The 11393-nt window shown below is 39.3% G+C and overlaps 1 pseudogene; it reads right to left on the reverse strand.

Annotated features, from left to right (window-relative positions):
- The window catches only part of LOC126008573 (zinc finger protein 462-like), a 93661-nt pseudogene extending 85334 nt beyond the window's left edge, over positions 1-8327 (reverse strand).
- Between the last annotated feature and the right edge of the window lie 3066 nt (positions 8328-11393).

Genomic DNA, 11393 nt, shown 5'->3' on the forward strand with positions numbered 1-11393 from the left:
TATATTTATTGGGATAAGTTATAATTTTGAGATGAACTTTACAACCAATTTTGAGATAAATGAAATAAAATATTCACTTTGCTCTATATAAACATCTAAGACCAAGATATATCAACAGAAGAGAAAATTAACTTTAATGAATATCATAACATTTTAATATATATTTAACTAAATTATTTAGCCTAATTAAAATGAATGTGACACATTCCATTCATAACTATGTCCTCATTTTTTTTTATCTCTAACTTAGTCAAGTTTTTTTCATAGTGTTTCCTAGGAATTCTCACAAACATTAAAATAAACTATGTGTAGGGATTGGTTTAATCTATCCTAAATTCTTCATTATATTTTTCTATGATATATTATGAAATGTATTTGGATTATGAAACATCAATGTGCCAAAATGTATTAAAAGGATATCTTAGAATATTAATTTGGTTATCCTATTAGTGAGAGGGGGAAAATAAGTCAGTCAAATGATAACTTTGTGAACTCAAGGAACAAAGGTACATTAAGAGAGAGCATCTTTCAGAAGACAGACATTTGTATATGTGAGAGAGAAACACTGAAAATCTATTCAGAAGTGAAATACTTCATTCAGAATGAAGCCAGGAAGATTAGAGTATATATTTAAACCCTTATCATTTGTCATCTTAAATAAAATTACTCTGGTTGGGATTAAGAAGTAGAAAGACAGACTGCATATATAATTACTGGGGATAGAAAATACATGAGAAAATGCTTGATAATGGCTATGTATAAGTTTTATAATGTTCTATAATATTATGATATTATGTAGAAGTTGTACTTTAAGCTAAATACTTTCATAGAAAATAATTCACCATTCAGCAACATGATGAAAATTGAAAAGCTTTAAATTTCTCTAGCAACATAGGCAAATATTAGAATGTTAACAATCAAAACATATAATTCTTGGTGTAAGTGCAGATACTAGTTGAAGATAAAAAAAAAGAATAGAAAGACGCCATCTTTCTTTCAGTACAAAGATTTTGATGTAATGTTCTGCCACAATGCCTTTGGCAACAGTTTCTCTGTAGTTCAACTACAAAAGAAAATAAATGAACTCTGTTTACCACTCACCGGTAATAATTTACTCCATTCTTGCCAAGTAAAGATATAATACCAGGTTTCCCATAATCTTAGGATTTTGTCATCCTAAAGCCCTTCTTTAAAAAATCGTTCATTCTTTGAAAGAACATTAAAATAAAATTCCTTTGGAGATTGCTTTAAATTCTTATTCATAACTTGCAAATAATAGCACACCAGAGTAACAGCAGCAGTCTAATATATTCACCACAGGTCTGACCACTGATTACATTTTATTTAGAAAAATATACAAAATATTAGGTATGTGTTTTCTGTAGCCATGTTAAAAAAATCTACAAGACCTATTAAGTGTCTACTGGGTGATCTTGAGAAATCATATAAATTCATCTAGGCTCAGTATATGCATCCAATATACGGGATAGGCAAAATAAAATTCTTAATTATTGGAATGATTTAATTTACATGTGGATTGGCTTTGATAGTTTGGAAGTGAAGGTGGGACTTAAAGAGATGACAAATTATAAGTGAATTATAAATTCATGTTGTATTTTATGTAACAGAAATGATTTTGGTGGTAGCTGACAATTTGGGCCACAAACAAAAATATGTACATTATGGCCATAAGGTAATTTTTTAGTTTGCTTATTGAAATTTATTTTTAGTTTTATGTTTTTGCTTTAAAGCAATACCTGGTGTTCAAGGGTTACTCCTTGTTTTGCATTCAGGAATTAATACTGACTGTGCTTGGGAACCAGATGGGATGCTGGAATCCAACCCATGTTGGTGAGTGTGTAAAGCAACCAACTTATTCACTGTACTATCAGTTTGGCCCCAATAGCCACAGAGTCTTTATTGCAAATATATTTGCAAATGCAAAGAATAAATTTTTATAAGTAGACTAATACTCTTGTTTTTCAAAGAGAGTACATGGAAATTAAAAAAAAAGGTAAAAAAACCCAACACATATAACATAATTCTAGTTCTCCTGTAGCATGTCTGATATGTGAGGAATTCTATATATTTGTCTTACTCAGCATTAATTTAACATCTTTCTTGGAAAAAATATAATAGTAAGACAGGACTGGAGGGATAGTACAGAAGGAAGGCATTTGCTTTGGATATGACTGACCTGGGTTTCATTGTTGGCAGCACATGTGGTCCTCCAAACCCACCAGGAATAATTACTGAGTCAGGAGCCCCAAGAATGTCAAGGAAGGAAGGAAGGAAGGAAGGAAGGAAGGAAGGAAGGAAGGAAGGAAGGAAGGAAGGAAGGAAGGAAGGAAGGAAGGAAGGGAGGGAGGGAGGGAGGGAGGGAGGGAGGGAGGGAGGGAGGGAGGGAGGGAGGGAGGAAGGAAGGAAGGAAGGAAGGAAGGGAAGGAGGGAGGGAGGGAGGGAGGGAGGGAGGAAGGAAAAGGAAGGAAGGGACGATAAGGAAGGAGGGAAAGAGGAAAGGAAAGGAAGGAGGAAGAAGAAAAAGGAAGGAAGTAGGGAAGAAAGGAAAAGTAAGCAGGAAGAAAGGAAGGAAGGAAGGTAGGAAGAAAGAAAGGGAGGAGGGAAGGAAGGAGGTAAGAAAGGAGGGAAGGAGGGAAGGGAGAAATGAAAGAAAGGAAGGAGGAAGAAAGTAAGGAGGGAGAAAGGTAGGGGAAGGGTAGGGAGGGTAGAAGGTTGGCAGGGAGGGACAAAGGAAGAAAGGACAGGAGGGAAGGGAGGAAGGTCAGAAAGAGGGAAAGAAGAAAGGATAAAAGGAGGGAAAGAAGGAAGGACAGGAGGGAAGGAAGGACAGAAAAAGGGAAGGAAGAAAGGAGAGGAGGGAAGGAAGGAAGGAGAGGGAGGAGTGTGGGAGAGAGAGGAAGGAAGGGAGGAAGGAAGAAAAGTAGGAAGGAAGGAAGGGAGAGAGGGAGGGAGAAGAGAGGGGGGAAGAAAACAAGGAAGGAAGGAGGGAGAGAGAGAAGGGAGGAAGGAAGAAAAGGGAGGTAAGGAAGGTAGGAGAGGGGGAGGAAGAAAAGAAGAAAGGAAGGGAGGGAGAGAGGGAGGAAGGATAGAAGGAAGGAAGGACTGAAGTGAGGGAGGGAGGGAGGAAGGATAGAAGGAAGGAATGACTGGAGGGAGGGAGAAGGGAAGGAAGAAGGAAGGAAGGAAGGAAGGGAGGGAGGGAGGGAGGGAGGGAGGGAGGGAGAGAGGAAGGATAGAAGGAAGAAAGGACTGAAGGGAGGGAGGGAAAGGGGGAAGAAAAAAGAAGAAAGGAAGGAAGGAAAGAAGGAAGGAAGGTAAGGAGGGAGGATAAGGAAAGAGGAAGGAGGGAAGAAAATAGGGAAGGAAAGAAAATGAAGGAGGAAGAAAAAAAGGAAGAAAGAAGGGAAGAAAGGAAAAGTAAGGAGGAGGGAAGGAAAGAAGGAGGGAAAGAAGAAAGGAGTAAAGGAAGGGAGGTAGGAAGGAAGGAAGGGAGGAGGGGAGGAAGGAGGGAAGGAAGGAGGGAAGAAAGGAGGGAAGGAGGGAAGGGAGAAAGGAAAGAAAGAAAGAAAGAAAGAAAGAAAGAAAGAAAGAAAGAAAGAAAGAAAGAAAGAAAGAAAGAAAGAAAGAAAGAAAGAAAGAAAGAAAGAAAGAAAGAAAGAAAGAAAGAAAGAAAGAAAGAGAAAGAAAGAAAGAAAGAAAGAAAGAAAGAAAGAAAGAAAGAAAGAAAGAAAGAAAGAAAGAAAGAAAGAAAGAAAGAAAGAAAGAAAGAAAGAAAGAAAGAAAGAAAGAAAGAAAGAAAGAAAGAAAGAAAGAAAGGAGGAAGAAAGGAAGGAGGTTTCAGAAAGAGAGAGGAAGGGTAGGGATGGTAGAAGGTTGGCAGGGAGGGACAAAGGAATAAAGGACAGGAGGGAAGGGAGGAAGGTCAGAAAGAGGGAAGGAAGAAAGGAGAGAAGGAAAAGAAGGAAGGACAGAAGGAGGGAAGGAAGGACAGAAAGAGGAAAGGAAGAAAGGAGAGGAGGGAAGGAAGGAAGGAGAGGGGAGGGAGCATGGGAGAGAGAGAGGAAGGAAGGGAGAAAGGAAGGAAAGTAGGAAGAAAGGAAGGAGGGGAGGGAGGGAGAGGAGAGGGAGGAAGAAAACAAGGAAGGAAGAAGGGAGGGAAGGAAGGAAGAAAAGTAGGGAGGGAAGGTAGGAGAGAGGGAGGAAGGAAGGATAGAAGGAAGGACTGAAGGGATTGAGGGAGGAAGGAAGGAAAGGAAGGAAGGAAGGACTGGAGGGAGGGAGGGAGGGAGGGAGGGAGGGAGGGAGAGAGGGAGAGGAGGAAAGAAAAAGGAAGGAAGAAAGGAAGGAAGGAAGGAAGGAAGGAAGGAAGGAAGGAAGGAAGGAAGGAAGGAAGGAAGAAAGGAAGGAAGGAAGGAAGGAAGAAAGGAAGGAAGGTGAGTTTGAGCCCAACTATGAGAATCCAAAAAAGACATATATAAGTACTAAGAACTCTATAGTATTGAAGGTTTTGTTAAGATAAAATAATCTTTATTTTAGGGGCCAGAGTGATAGTCTGGTAGGGTGTTTGCATTCCAGGATGACAACAAGGTCTTGATCCCTAGCATCCCATCAGTTCTCCTGAGCATAATTGTAGAGTGAAGAGCCAGGTTTAAGCCCAAGCATTAACATCATTAGGTGTTACCCCAGCCTTCCTCACATCTTTATTTTTTTATTCTTTTGTTTTTATTGGCCAGCCTCACCTGGTATCACTCAGGGGTTACTCTTTACTATGTGCTTAGAAATTGCTCCTGACTTGGGGGACCATATGAGACACTGGGGATTGAATTGCGGTCTGTCCTAAGTTAAAACATGCATGCAAGACAAATGCTCTACTGCTTGTGCCACCGCTTTTGCCCGAGCATGAAGAATTTTTAAATATATGCCAACACCATCACACACATACACATATATATGTACCTATATTTATTTATTTGTAGATAAAATGGATAGATCGATATTAGATAGATAATTGATTGATAGAGTGATAATTACTCTTTTGCAACAAAGGGGGTTTCTGCATACTTCTCAGTCCCTATTGGGGCCTGTGTACCCTCCCAAGACACAAGAAACATCCCTACTACTCTCTAGGAGACCTTCTCAACTTTGGGAAATGAGAGCTCTTAAAATGATCTTTTCTGTTTCGGAGGGAGAAAACATTACTGATGATTATGGGTGTTCAGTTTTAGATAGCACTCTTTGGCTCTAAAAATAAAATTTATATGTTTCAATTGGATTGTTTTCTCTCTAACCCCTGCTTCAGGGCTACGTATATTGTCTATATGCCACAATGAAGCAAGGAAAAAGAAATGAGTGGGTGGGAGTGTAGTTCCTGATGGGATGCAGAATGGTAAATCAACTGTGTTTTAAACATAAAGGTTCATCTGGCCTGAGTGATAGCGCAGTGGTATGGCATTTGATTTGCACACGGCTGACCCAGGACAGACCGGGGTTCAATCCCTAGTATCCCATATGGTCTCCCAAAGCCAGGAGCGATTTCTGAGCACAAAGCCAGGAGTCACCCTGATTGTCACCGGGGATGGCCCAACAACCAAAATAAAATAAAATTAAATTAAATTAAAAAATAAAATAAAACCAAAAATAGAAAGGTTCAGAAAGTTACCACAGCATGTTAATTGTCTTGCCAGGTGGCTGATCTGGGTTTCATTCCTTACTCGATATATGATCATCCAAACACTTCTGAAGTGATTCCTCAGCAGAGCCAGAAAGAAGCCCTAAGTGCAGACAAAAGTGGCTCCCAGTAAACACATTAAACAGATGAAATTAGATCTGGGATCTAGCCCAGTGGTTATAGTGTCTGTCCATTGCATTTTGTATATTTACATAGAAGTTGTCCCATCTGCTTCTAACATTTAACCATCTGATACTCATTCCACTGAGCTTCCTGGATAATCTCTGCCTCCTAAATTAGCTTCTCTAGTTTCAAATAATTCACTGCCAGATATTTCAGGTGATAACTGCTTCTTTAAATCGTCTGCCACTTCTTCCATCTTGTGTTCCAGAGACATGAGGAACTCATTGGCTATTGAGTTCTTTTATATCTTGTAGTTTTATACCTATTTATAAACTGCATAACAGCCTTTAATTGCTTGTCAAATATGCCACTGCAAGGATATTGTTTATGTATGTGTGATAGACACTACATTTGTTAATATTGTGATACAAACCAAAAGTGCAACCATATATAAAGAAGAAAATACCAGTTTTTCTAATTTAGATTCTCTTCTTAGTGTAGATTGTGATGGTTTCAAAACAAATACATCCATGTTTGTATTGCACAAATTTAATACAGGTTTAATTATTGCCACCGCTAAGAGGCCCGGGCTCTTTTATGGGCATCTGTGAGCACTACGAGTTGTGGCCCCCAACAGTGGAAAGAGAAATGAAATGACAGACAACAGAAGAGACATAAAGTCTTCTTCCATCATTGTGGAGCATCCCATCGAATACTATCACAAAATGAAATAGGATATTATACTTCTATGCATCCAGGTATTTCAAATGCCTGTAAGATGTATAGCATATATCTAGAATCACCTATATAGATATAATTCCTCAACTTATAATAATTTGATGAAATAAGTGAACATCAACAAAATTCAATATGATATGTGTCCTCCTAACAAGATCCTTCATGCCAGTATTATTCAGTTACCAACCCATTCATTATTCCACCATTCTATGTACCCCACAAATCTTTGTGTCTCTAATATGTTTTCATGAACCTCTCAAGGAGATGCTAGCAAATACTCTAAAAACAAGTAACAGGACTTTGCTTGGGTTAGTCCAAGTTTGTAACATGGATTGGAAGATTCTATTAAATTATCATAGGCACCCACAACGTTGTAGTTTTCCTTTACCAGTAAGTAGTCTCTTGGTTCTTTTCTATGAGGAACAAAGCTATGAATATTAAATACAAATTTGTGAAAGTATGTGTCCCATTTGCTTTTATATATTCCTAGAAGTTGAGCTTTCAGGCAACTAATAATTTAAATTCATACTTAAAATCTTTGAGCATTGTGATGTTTGTACTTCATATGAAGATTTCAGGTCCTACACATCCTCACCATACTCTCTTCTTTACTTGTGTGTTCTTTTAAAATAATTGAATGACTATCACAGATTATCTTATTGTGGATCAATTTCTTTTACCCCATAGATAAATATAGTATTAAGCATTTATTTTCATCTAATCATAGATATGATTTGCTAAAATTTCTATTCAAATATTTAAATTTTAATTGGGCCATATAGGTGGGAAGTGGGAGCTACTCCCAACATCAGACTCAGGAAATAGTTCTAGGAGAGCTCAGGGAGGAATGAGATTGGGGGATTGAACATGATGTATCAAAAGTGTTATAATCCCTGTAACCCCTCTGGTAATGCCATTACAAAAATTATTCTGAACTATAAATAATAGTTGTGGAATGCACCCTATTTCTGGGGCCTCTAAAGAAAATACAAGGACGGCCACTGTACACAAGAGATTCAAAATGGGGCCCAAATACAAAGTGGGGCTTCCATCTTTTTTGAACTATTTTTTCTAGCCCTGATCTATCTTTACAAATCTTAAAATCCCAAATTCTACTTTACAGAGGCCCGAGAGATAGCACAGCGGGAGAATGATTACCTTGCATGGGGCCCACTCAGGACAGACCCTTGTTTGACTCAGTGCATCCCATATGGTCCCCAGAGCCTGCCAGTAGTGATTTCTAAGTGCAGAGAAGGAAAAAAACCTTCAGTGCCTCCAGGCGTGACCCAAAAAGAAAAATAAATTATATTTTTACAAGACTAAGTTTATAAATTATTCATATCCAACAATAATAACTATCATTTATATGCACCCCTAAAATATCAAGAATTTCTACCTGTCTAAAGCTCAAGTGCTTCATTCTTTGACACTGTAACATGCAGGTTTGAATGTGTTTATTTTTCACAGGGGGTGAATTCCACCTGGGGAAAGTGGCAGTCAGGAATTTGTTGGTCAAGTGACCTTAGGAAGGACAGTCCCTCCCAGGCATCGAACAATGTACATGTTGAGTCATGGAGGTGTAGGTGGGCCCATGTGTGAAGTAGCGGTTGAGAAGAAATAGAGGAAGAGAAATCAAAAGTTTAGAGGGTTTGACCCCGAAACACAGAGCCTTTGTGCTACTGCTCTTCACCACAGCCTTCTCTTCATCCCTGCTCAGGAGCTCCAGCACCTTGGCCCACTGCACATCTGTTTTGTTATTTTCCACCTCATTGCACATTTTGGAAGGAAGGAAGGAAGGAGGGAGGGAGCAGCAAAAGGATGGAGGGCAGGAATGAGGAAAGGAAAGAAAGAAGATCAGAAGAAAGGATGGAAGGTGTGGTAATGGTGTGCAATTAAATCCTTTGTTGGATGTTTGTGAATCCACAAATAGTTCCCAGAATGAGAAATTGATTCCCATTCCCTTGTCCTCTTTTGGAGGGAGATCTTGGTATTTATCCGCAGCAAATAATCCACACAGACAGGAGGGTCAAGGGTTAAAAGGTTGGGTGAGAAGAGTCCTTTGTCAGCTTGCTGCTAGCTCCAAAACACCTCAAGCCAGCCAGCCAACTCTGGCAAAAGACCCCCCCAACACCAGGAACCTAAGCTATATATTTGGCTCTCAACAGCGCCCCCACTGGGACAATAGGCAAAGGATAATCTTATGGAAATATTTTCACATACAACAGGAAGGAAGGAAGGAAGGAAGGAAGGAAGGAAGGAAGGAAGGAAGGAAGGAAGGAAGGAAGGAAGGAAGGAAGGAAGGAAGGAAGGAAGGAAGGAGGAGGGAGGGAGGGAGGGAGGGAGGGAGGGAGGGAGGGAGGGAGGGAGGGAGGGAGGGAGGGAGGGAGGGAGGGAGGGAGGGAAAGGAGTAATCTCTTATAAAACTTTGAGTAAGCCCTGAGTAAACCTTGTGTTTTCAAAGTCCAAAACTCAAACCAAATCAAACAAACAAAAAAACAAGCTGAACTGTTCAATTTCTGGTTAAACCAAGAGCCCAGTAACTCTTTCGTCTGAACAGAGCAAAACTACACTCAAGTTCTTCCTGCCGGTGCCCACCCACCATCTGCATGGTGGCCTGCCAGACCAGCCTGCCAGAAGGCTGTGCCCACACCACAAGTCCCTGATGGTTCCCCCACTCTGGATCAGATGCCCTGAATATTGCTCCAGTGTCTACAGTCCAAAGCAAGGGACCAGCGTGTAGGCAAGGGTAGTCAGAAAGAGTCTAGCAAATGGGGTTTCAGGTGGCTTTGTCAAAAAAGTCTCCTGTGCCCAAGGAAAATGCCTACTCTGGACCCCATTTGGCTCAGTAGTGGCCTTACTGTTCAGGCCAAAGAAGCTGTCCAATCTACCTGGACCTGACCTACATTCTAACTAGGGGCAGTGCCTAGTACTTGATAATCAGTTCTTCTGGCTCATATGTTGTACAATGCTATGCCAGCAGTACTAGGAGAGGCTACAGGCAGTGCTGGACAGGTTGCAAGTGGTCAAGCAACAGTGGGAGTCTGCTGGTCATCCTACAGGTAACCCTAAACCCCAATGGTCATCCATGAGAGGTACAAGGCGTTTCTACATGTGGCATCCAGAGCTGGGCATCGCAGTATTGGGCAGCAACTGCATCCTATCCATGAAGGATGAGGTCTTTCCTGCCAAGTGCTTCAAAGAATTTATGTCCTAACTGCCACAAGAAATGTATGAGCACAACTAAGGGATGTGACCTCCTAGTTTGTGAGCACCACTAAAAACATGCAAGCACTATGACCAGTAATTGTGACCCCTCACAAGCAATGAAATGAGCATTAGTTAACCCCTGAAGAACACTATAACCAAAATGTGCATGAAAACACAGCCAAAGGAGCAAAACTCCTCAAGAATATGTGTAAACCATCACCATTATAAATAACCACCTTAGCAGTAGCAGAGTTGGCAGGGCACGTGTCTTCCATGTGGCTGACTCGGCTCAATACTCAGCATCCCATAGGATTCCCCCATGTGTGCTAGCATGATTCGTGAGTACAGTGTCAGGAGTAAACAGTCAAATGAGTGCTGCAGCTAAATGTACAAGCACCCAAATATGTTGCAATTCCCACAATTAAATTTATTAGTACTACTACAACCAAGCATGTCTGTAATTTCTGTCATCACAGCAATATCATTATCACCAATGATATGTAACTAGATTCGTCAAGACATTTTAGAAAATATATTAAAAATAGAAAACCAAAGTGTTAGTACAAAAGGGACATGGCAGACCTTAATTCCATTTCCAGCACAATATATGGTCCCCAAAGTTTCACAGAAGTGATACCTGATTACAGAGTTATGTTAAATCCTTGAGCACTGTGAAGAGTGGCCCCACAATTTAAAATAAAAGGAAAAAAATCAGAGCTTTAATTATGAGAAAGGGATCCAGGCACATTAGTGGTGCATTTCTGTACATATATAAAACTAATGCCTGGGTCAAATGATAATACTACAGGATGGGCTTGCCTTGCACGTGTAAGACTCAGATTTGATCCCCATACTCCAATATCACCTGAGTTCCACCAGCCAGTGTGGTTCAAATTAGTTCCAACCCCAGAAACACTAATTCAATTATGGAAAAACGAATAGAGTTAGAGAAAAAGTGCAGTTGGTAAGGGATTTACATTGTGATCGACTCAATTTTAGTTTCTAAAACCACATGATGCACTTCCAGGTAGAATCCCAAGCACAGAGCCATGGGAAAGTCATGAACACTGCCAGGTATGGTCCCAAAATATGAAGAAAATGAAAATAATAATAAGTCATGAAAACATATACTTTTAAGTGATTTAATTAAATAATATGATATTGCTCATCCTAAAAGTATATAAATTATTTTTAAATAATAAATATCAAAAATTTTTTAAATATCAAATGTAAGTTAGAGCAAACCACTAGTCTAGGTAACTAATATGATCTGGAAGCCAACAATATTTACTTTTGTGATTTACTATGGGAATTATTTGTTATGCAATCACAATCACTAAAGCAGTGATCTCTTTTTAGAATTGTATTTTTGAAAATGTACAGATAACCAGAACATATATTAAAATAATTCTCTAAAATCAAAAGTTGAAAAATACACAATAGATTACTGGATAACATCTTTATTGCTTTAGTATGGATTTACTTGTTTTAGTTTGAATTTACTTGTTTAGTATGGATTTACTTGAATTTACTTGTTATTCAGTTTTACAATTCTGTAGGAAATGAGAATCCCTTGTATTTTGTCAGATAGAAGTAAAAATAATTTTTTTGTTTTCTTTTGTTTTGGGGGGGCTAC

The sequence above is a fragment of the Suncus etruscus genome, chromosome 5 (genome assembly GCF_024139225.1).
Source record: "Suncus etruscus isolate mSunEtr1 chromosome 5, mSunEtr1.pri.cur, whole genome shotgun sequence".
In the NCBI taxonomy this organism is placed as follows: domain Eukaryota; kingdom Metazoa; phylum Chordata; class Mammalia; order Eulipotyphla; family Soricidae; genus Suncus; species Suncus etruscus.